Source organism: Python bivittatus, unplaced genomic scaffold, assembly GCF_059951505.1.
Source record: "Python bivittatus isolate LINGU-HERP-01145 unplaced genomic scaffold, Pbiv_v1 ctg000590_np1212, whole genome shotgun sequence".
NCBI classification, from domain to species: domain Eukaryota; kingdom Metazoa; phylum Chordata; class Lepidosauria; order Squamata; family Pythonidae; genus Python; species Python bivittatus.
This window is the reverse complement of record NW_028277086.1, coordinates 23688582-23695734: the sequence shown is the minus strand read 5'-3', so window position 1 is coordinate 23695734 and position 7153 is coordinate 23688582.

Genomic DNA, 7153 nt, shown 5'->3' with positions numbered 1-7153 from the left:
ACTTGGGAACAAGCCCCATTAAACCCACTGCGTTGGCTGACAGGAGCGCAGGGTGGCATTCGGCTTTAGGGGAAGAAGTGGAGTGGCGTTCTCCGGCATTCTGCTTTCCTTTTGCACCTCCTGAATACTTTCATCGGATAGGGGAAAATTCCTCCAGAGGAGGGAATTTAGCCTTGGACTTTGGAGTTTATCTCCTGCTGGTGCATTACTTGGACTTGAAAATCCAACCATCTTAATTTGTCTTCCCACACACCTTATTAGCCTGTTACTTCTCCTGGCAGATGCTCTTTGCTCCTTCAGCCCAAATGACGGTGAGCCTTGACTTCGGCTCCAAGGTCCACCCTAACTACCACGCTGCTCCAGAACAGTATGAGAAGCTGAAGGGAGACAGAATCTCCACTGTCTCTCAGAGCAGTTTCATCTCTTCCATCTGGAGGGGAACAGACTCACTTTGATGTAGAACTGTAAGCCGTTGTATGATCAGAGCCCATTCAGATATTAACATGGCTGGCTGGCCCACATCAACAACTCTTTGGGGAGAAGTTTGCTTATGTGGACAGTGTATCACATGAGGAGGGGCATTCTAGAGGTTAATAATGGAGAGAAGCGAATATGTGTAGCTCAGGGTTGAATTGTGGAGTCCTTGGGGTTCTCTGAGCTTGGTTGCTTTCTTGCAAATGTTTTGTGTTAATTGTCTCTAGAAAAAAATAAGCCTAAAGTAAAGATAAAAGCATCAAAGAGAGCCTACTACTTTAATTCTTGTATTAGTTATTCTTCTATTTTAATAGAGGTAAATGTCAAGATTTAATCTGGGTATAAGTGAATTGCTAGAAAGTTTGGTCCTTTTTTAGCATAAAGATTAAACATTTATTACTCATGTTAGCTGACTTGGATGATGCGAAACCTTCCTAACAGTGGTCCAGTAAATCATTCCATCAGATAAATACAGTATTCAGTTTCAGTCCAAAGGTATTTGAATGAGGGAGATGCCAAATTAGCTCTTAGTAATTGGTGATCTTTATTCTCTCTTCCCTGCAGTTCTATTCTGCGGATGGACAGATGGTGGAAACATAGTCACCTCATTTTCCTGTTGTAAACTGCCTTGTCTGATTATGATTTCCTTCACTTCTAAGTTACTTTTCCTTTGTCTCTACTACTGCATATTCCAGGTTTAACTTTGCAGAGAAATGTGTACCTTCACTTTTTTTCAGCTTGCTGGAGTAGTCTTGTAATATAGAAGATACTGAGTAGACCAGGAAAAATCTTTAAAAAAAAGAGGGCTGGGGGGGGGTGTTGTCCCCGTGAAAGCTGGAGGGAAAATTAAGCACTGGAGCATTTTGGAATTCCCATTAACAGCTTTAACTTAATTTGCAGTAATTCATTTAAAGATGCTTTAGGACACATTCCAATACTGAAAGCTTTGCAGTATGGTTGAAAAACCAAAAACAAAGATCCAAAAGATCTAAGATCATATTCCCTGTCTCTCTGGTGAAGCTAAGATGCCCATATCCTGCTTTCCAACCTGGTGAGCAAATATAGTGAGTCTCTGAAAGTTGCTGCAGTCACCCTTCTCCACCCTCTCCTTCTCTGGCTTGGCAAAATATATTTCCCCTTCTGTTGGGAGTACAATACGTTGTCTGCCATTTCCTATTTAGAGGGCTTTGATGCAGGTTGGTTGCTACCCTGTAAGTTCTCTCCCTTCCTTGACCTGCGTGTAGCATGTTATGACCATCAAGCAATACTTGCCCAGAACACAGAAGGATGCAAAAGAGCCTGGAGCCTGGCAGTAGAGTCTGCTGGCTATTCCACTCCAGCTGAAGGACTGGGATTGCTATGGCACCAGCTGTGTGTTGTGGTGATGTTCACAAAGCATTGGAGAGCTGCCCATCATTAATCCATTGATTGCATTGTATGTGATTGTATCTGCATTGCATGTGAGTAGCTGCTCATTGCTACTGGCACAGTCCACACCTCACACACTGTGATGCGTATCATCTATGTTGTTCACTTTCCTGCCATTTTTGTATTTTCTAATGGCTGGCAGTTTTTTCCCCCTCCCTCATTCAATATACTTTAGACAGTCAGCTGTTCTGCTAACATGATGGCTGCAAATCTCCAGTTCCAGCACAATGTAAGCGTATGAATGATCTGTCAAAAGTAGCAGTTACACTTACATAATGTTTTTAAAAATACCAGGGTTGGAACTTCTTCATGCACAGCACTTTTCCTGCACCCTTGCCCCCAATCTGTTCAGTTGCACAAGTATGCCTTGCAGAGTCATAACGGAAGCAAAATCCCAAAAGTAAAAGGGGCCCATTCTGAACTGATCAGGCAGCAAGACAAAAAGCACTGGGGCATTTAAAGGCTAATTGATTGGCAATAGAATGGCAGAAGTCCTTTTGAAGAAGCTGGCGCTGAGAGTAGTGTTCTTTTATGTGGGTGATCGCTATTGGCGGTGCATTAACTGTTTCTCTACTGATTTATGAGAGAAGCATTCCCAGAACTATAAAATGACAGGCCATGCTGAAGCTTTCATCTTAAAAAATATTTGCATATTACACTCAGGGATCCTTTCCGTGAAATAATGTGATCAGAAGCAAAACAAACAGCTCTCAGTAGTGTGTCGCACTGGTTACAAAGCTTTGGATACCATGCTCCTCCTACCAACTTCACAGAACAGTTGTGAAGATGAAATTAACAAAAGCATATTACTGGAATAAGTTTGGAACAAATTCTAAATTCATAGAAGTTGGCTGACTGCTCTTTTATGCAAAACCTGTCAGTTTACCATCATAAGAATGGGCTCTGCCATTAATGCATCCAGTATTACTTGCAGTACCATTATGCACGATAATCACTATCTAGAAATCCAGCCTAGATTCACCATACGGAGATAGCTTAACCAAATTTAGCAACAAGCAGTACCAGACAAACTAAAATACCAATACTGACTGACAAAAGAAATCCCCCAAAATATGCATTTATGTAAAAAAGGGTTTCCTAGAAAGATGTGCTATCATAACACAGGTTTTGGATAGTCCTAAATTCCCAGTGTATTATGTAATATGGGTAACTTAGATCAGCTGCAATTCAAAAACTACACAACTAGGACATGTTGTAAAGTTTTTTTTATTTTTCTATTAAGTTTTGAAAATGCAATAATACGTGTATACAATTAAAAAAATAATGCATGAACCTAATGAGTATTTAAATGGAATGGTTTTTCTTCATTTTTTCCCCTGAAAATTCATGTCATTTTTTTAACAATGGTATTTTTCATCAAGTTGAATCACTGCAGGAAGAAACTTACCCGAGGTTGTCTGCAGAGGAGGCCAAGGGCAGCAAGTAATGTCATGTGTGTTATGGCATCGTCATGAACATAATGTACATGATGCAAAGCAACTTATTTAATTTGGATGGTGACTTCATGATGCATGGGTATCATTGTGGCATCTACTAGAAACCTAGGAATCCTCACCTTCTGGGTAAAGCTTAAATGCTTCTGTCCCAGATAGGAGGCCTAAGAAAAGAAGAGGAAAAGAGGTGAGAAGTGGTGCCATTTCCTCCTTCCCTTCTTGACTGCCTCCCCACCCCCACTCCACCCTACCCTGAGTTCAATCCAGTTGGATAGCCTTAAAATGAGATTAGCCATTCTTTTGAAGGAGTCGTTGGTCACTGGCATGGGTGTGATCCATTGATCCAGAGAGGCTCAACTCACTGGGAATACTATGGTTTTCTCTAGGAGTCTCTGCAGAATGGGAGATTGGCAGTTCAAAGATGGAAATTACATGGCAGAGCCAGAGCTGAAACAGATGGAGGCTGTTGTCTCCTTGGCAAAGGGCAGTGAGGGTTTGGGTGACCTGTGCTGCTAGCACCATCCTTCCAGTGCCCAGGCTATCTAGCTCTAGCAGTAATGGGCCTTCCAGTGGCTGCTTGGGTCATGCAACTTGTTGCCTGCAATTCAGCATCTGCAGAATTGGTTGGTACTTCTTCAAAATAGTGTAGCAAAGAAATGAGAAGGTGTGTGGATATGTTACTGAAGGCCAATCTCTTGGCTTGACTCCAGATGCTGAAGAGTTCCTCTGACTTAATAATGTCCATCTGCTTGGTGGCAATGGTGGAAGGTCCACTGAGTTTCTGTGAGCTAAGGAAAATGTGAAGAAAGGAAAATGACGTGCCAAGGGAAAGGGATAAAAAATGGAGGTTAAGATCTACTTAGACTGAAGAAGTCTTTGACGGAGCTGAACAACCCACACATTCTCAGAGCAAGGCAGGGCTGAAACTGGAAGATATCTCCTTCCACTATAAGCAGTATAAAAAAGTCCTCCAGCCTTGAAACTACAAGGACATGTCTTTGAAATCATCAGGAGTCAAATTCAAAGGAAATTTTGTCTTATACTCAATTTCAAATATTTTGTGAAAAAAAACAGGATTTGACAGTAATGTTGTCAGACATTTACTATCTATCACTATATATATGCTGCAGTGATGTTATTAGTTAGCTAGTGAGAGCATGCACCAGATTTCTATGCAGGTACCTTTTCTATTGTTTTGGAGCAGGGACAATCCCTAATTTATTTTTTTTAAAAAAAACTTGTTTGGGAACATTTTAAGTTAGTTACAAAAGTACCATCTCTACTGCAGCCATTCTGGTACTTGTTAATTGTCTTCTCTTGATTCCATCAGTTGATTCTTTTTTTAAAATTGAATCTTTTTTAACAGTTGCAATGCATTTTATTTTAACAAGGAGCCTTATATGAAAGGGTCTTGCAGATAAAGCTGCAGTTCTGTGCAGCTTTATTCTCTGTGCATCATTTGTTCAACGAGGCTTTCATTGATCAAATGATGCTGTAACCACGGGTTTGCAGTTGTAATCTCAAAATATCCCTTTGGCAATAGACCTGTGTAAGTTGACAGGGAATTGCCATTTGCCAGGCAGCTGTTTCAGAAACATCAACATATCTGCCTTATCTTGAAAAGGGTGGCCTGTGCTCCTGTGTCCCATCTCCTGAGATCCCATTGTAGCAATAAGATGGCTTGCTTAGAAAAAGCAGCTCAAATGCAGAATTGCTGATAGACTGCAGTTTTGAAGACATTGGAAGTTTACTGTGATGGTGAGCACAGAAACAAGGGAAAAGGTTAATAATCTATTTAGGGCAAATATTGATGAGCTGGCAATTCTATGCCAGCTTGTTAGACTCGCAAATGTGTAAACATAGCTGTGTCCAAAGTATCTCTAGGTCCAAATAGATCTAAAATAGTATTTAAAAGGGGCTGGATCAGTTTCAGATGCATCTGAATCCAGATTGAGAAAGAATGGGAAAGAAAAAAGGCTAATGGTCTAGAGTAGCTGAAGTCAGACCACTGGTTCATCTAGTTCAATAATGTTTGCCATCACTGATTATGTCTGCCTTGGGGTTCAGAAAGGTTTTCCAGCCCTACCAAGAGTTGCAGAGATGGAACTCGCTGTATGCGAAGAGCTGTTCCACTGAGTTACATTTCCTTTACCTACAGCAGTTTGTATTAGGATCCTCCTTAGACCCAAATATTATTTAATCACAGAATCACAGGAGGTAGGTATCTTGGAGAGCATCTAATACAACACTCTGCTCAGTGCAGGATCACTAGAGGAGCATTTTTAAATTCTTGATGTAACTTTATTGAAACCAACAAAAAGCTAGCAAGCTTTTATTTATTTAGAGTTTTGCAAGCTAGGCTGAATTTAGAGATTAAAACGTCTGAAATGTGATGGGCAACCTGTGTCCACTCCACCCCCCGCAGATGCTATTTCCCCAGCATTCCACTAGATGCTTTTTGTCACTGCAGTTATCCTACAAAAACAAAGTTATGTATATACTGAAAGAACTGATTACGGTAATATAGAGCAAATACCAAATTCTGAAGACTCTGTATCAACTGGACTTTTTATTGACTGTTTCTCCAGAGCATCAAGCTACATTTTGAAACAGAAGACTTAATTATTATAGATGGGGTACTATGATTCATTTTCCACTTTCTTTTTCTGGATACCCTTAAGACCCTCTTAGCTTGATCTATTACACTGCTGCACCACAAAGCAATGCAGAGAATTAGATGTGAAAGCATCTGTGCCTCTATCACAACTGGCAGAGTGTTAATGTCATGAATTCACAGAAGGTATTGCACTAGAACAGCAGTGTGGATCAGCACTGTGACACAAAGGAATCCAAGCCACGGCGACATGGCACAATGATGCTGTTGCCAAAAATATAACATACTTAAGGAATGGGGGGGGGGGGGAGAAGCTGATCTGGAAGCAAGGCTTTCATTACAAAATTCCTGGTCTGGACATCCTTTGAGTGTAATAGTAAGCAACAACTTACATTGATAATGTGTTCAACTACAGTCAGGCTGACATTTTATCATTCATATGTCAATTAAAAAAAAAAACGCCTACAAAGAAAGCTCCAAAGACAGCAATTTATCCAGGTAAGACTGAGTGATTCACACACATTAAACAGTTGAATGGGCCCAATGGGTTTGGTTCATATGATATGCCAAACCGAACAAACTGCAATTCTTGACTAGCACACTGGTATCCAACTTTTCTTTAGGCAGCAGTCCAAGACGTATCTTCCTGACAGGCCAGTAGATATAGGAGAGCTTCTGCTAACATCACATCACCAGATGGGGCATGGCCAAAACTTCCTGGCCCATTTGTTGATGAATGTAGTGGTTTGGATGGGTTTAAGGGAAGCGTATGGCCACTGGGAGATGAAATGCTTCCGTTCCATTGTATTGTTCAGCAAAAGCCTTGTCACCAAAATTCAGCTGCCACAATCTTAAGAGGCCTCAAATGAGGCATGACAGTCACATGTGGCCAGAGGCTGCTTACCTCTGGCTTAGCACGATACTGTACATAGACACAACCATAAAGTAGCTGCTTTGCGTAGACCCGTTGTACCTGTTTGGTACCTGGAAGGGAACGCTCTGGGTTGATCCATATCAGTCTATACTATGTGTCCTGAACCTAATAAATTGGGACAGTGTTCAAAACTTCTACTAGTCACTCTGGTTTTCTAAGTATAGGAATATTATTAGTCTTTTTGTGCATACACATTGAAATATGCAGTCACTCAGCTGAACTGGTCCACTTCAGGGGTATGCATTCATT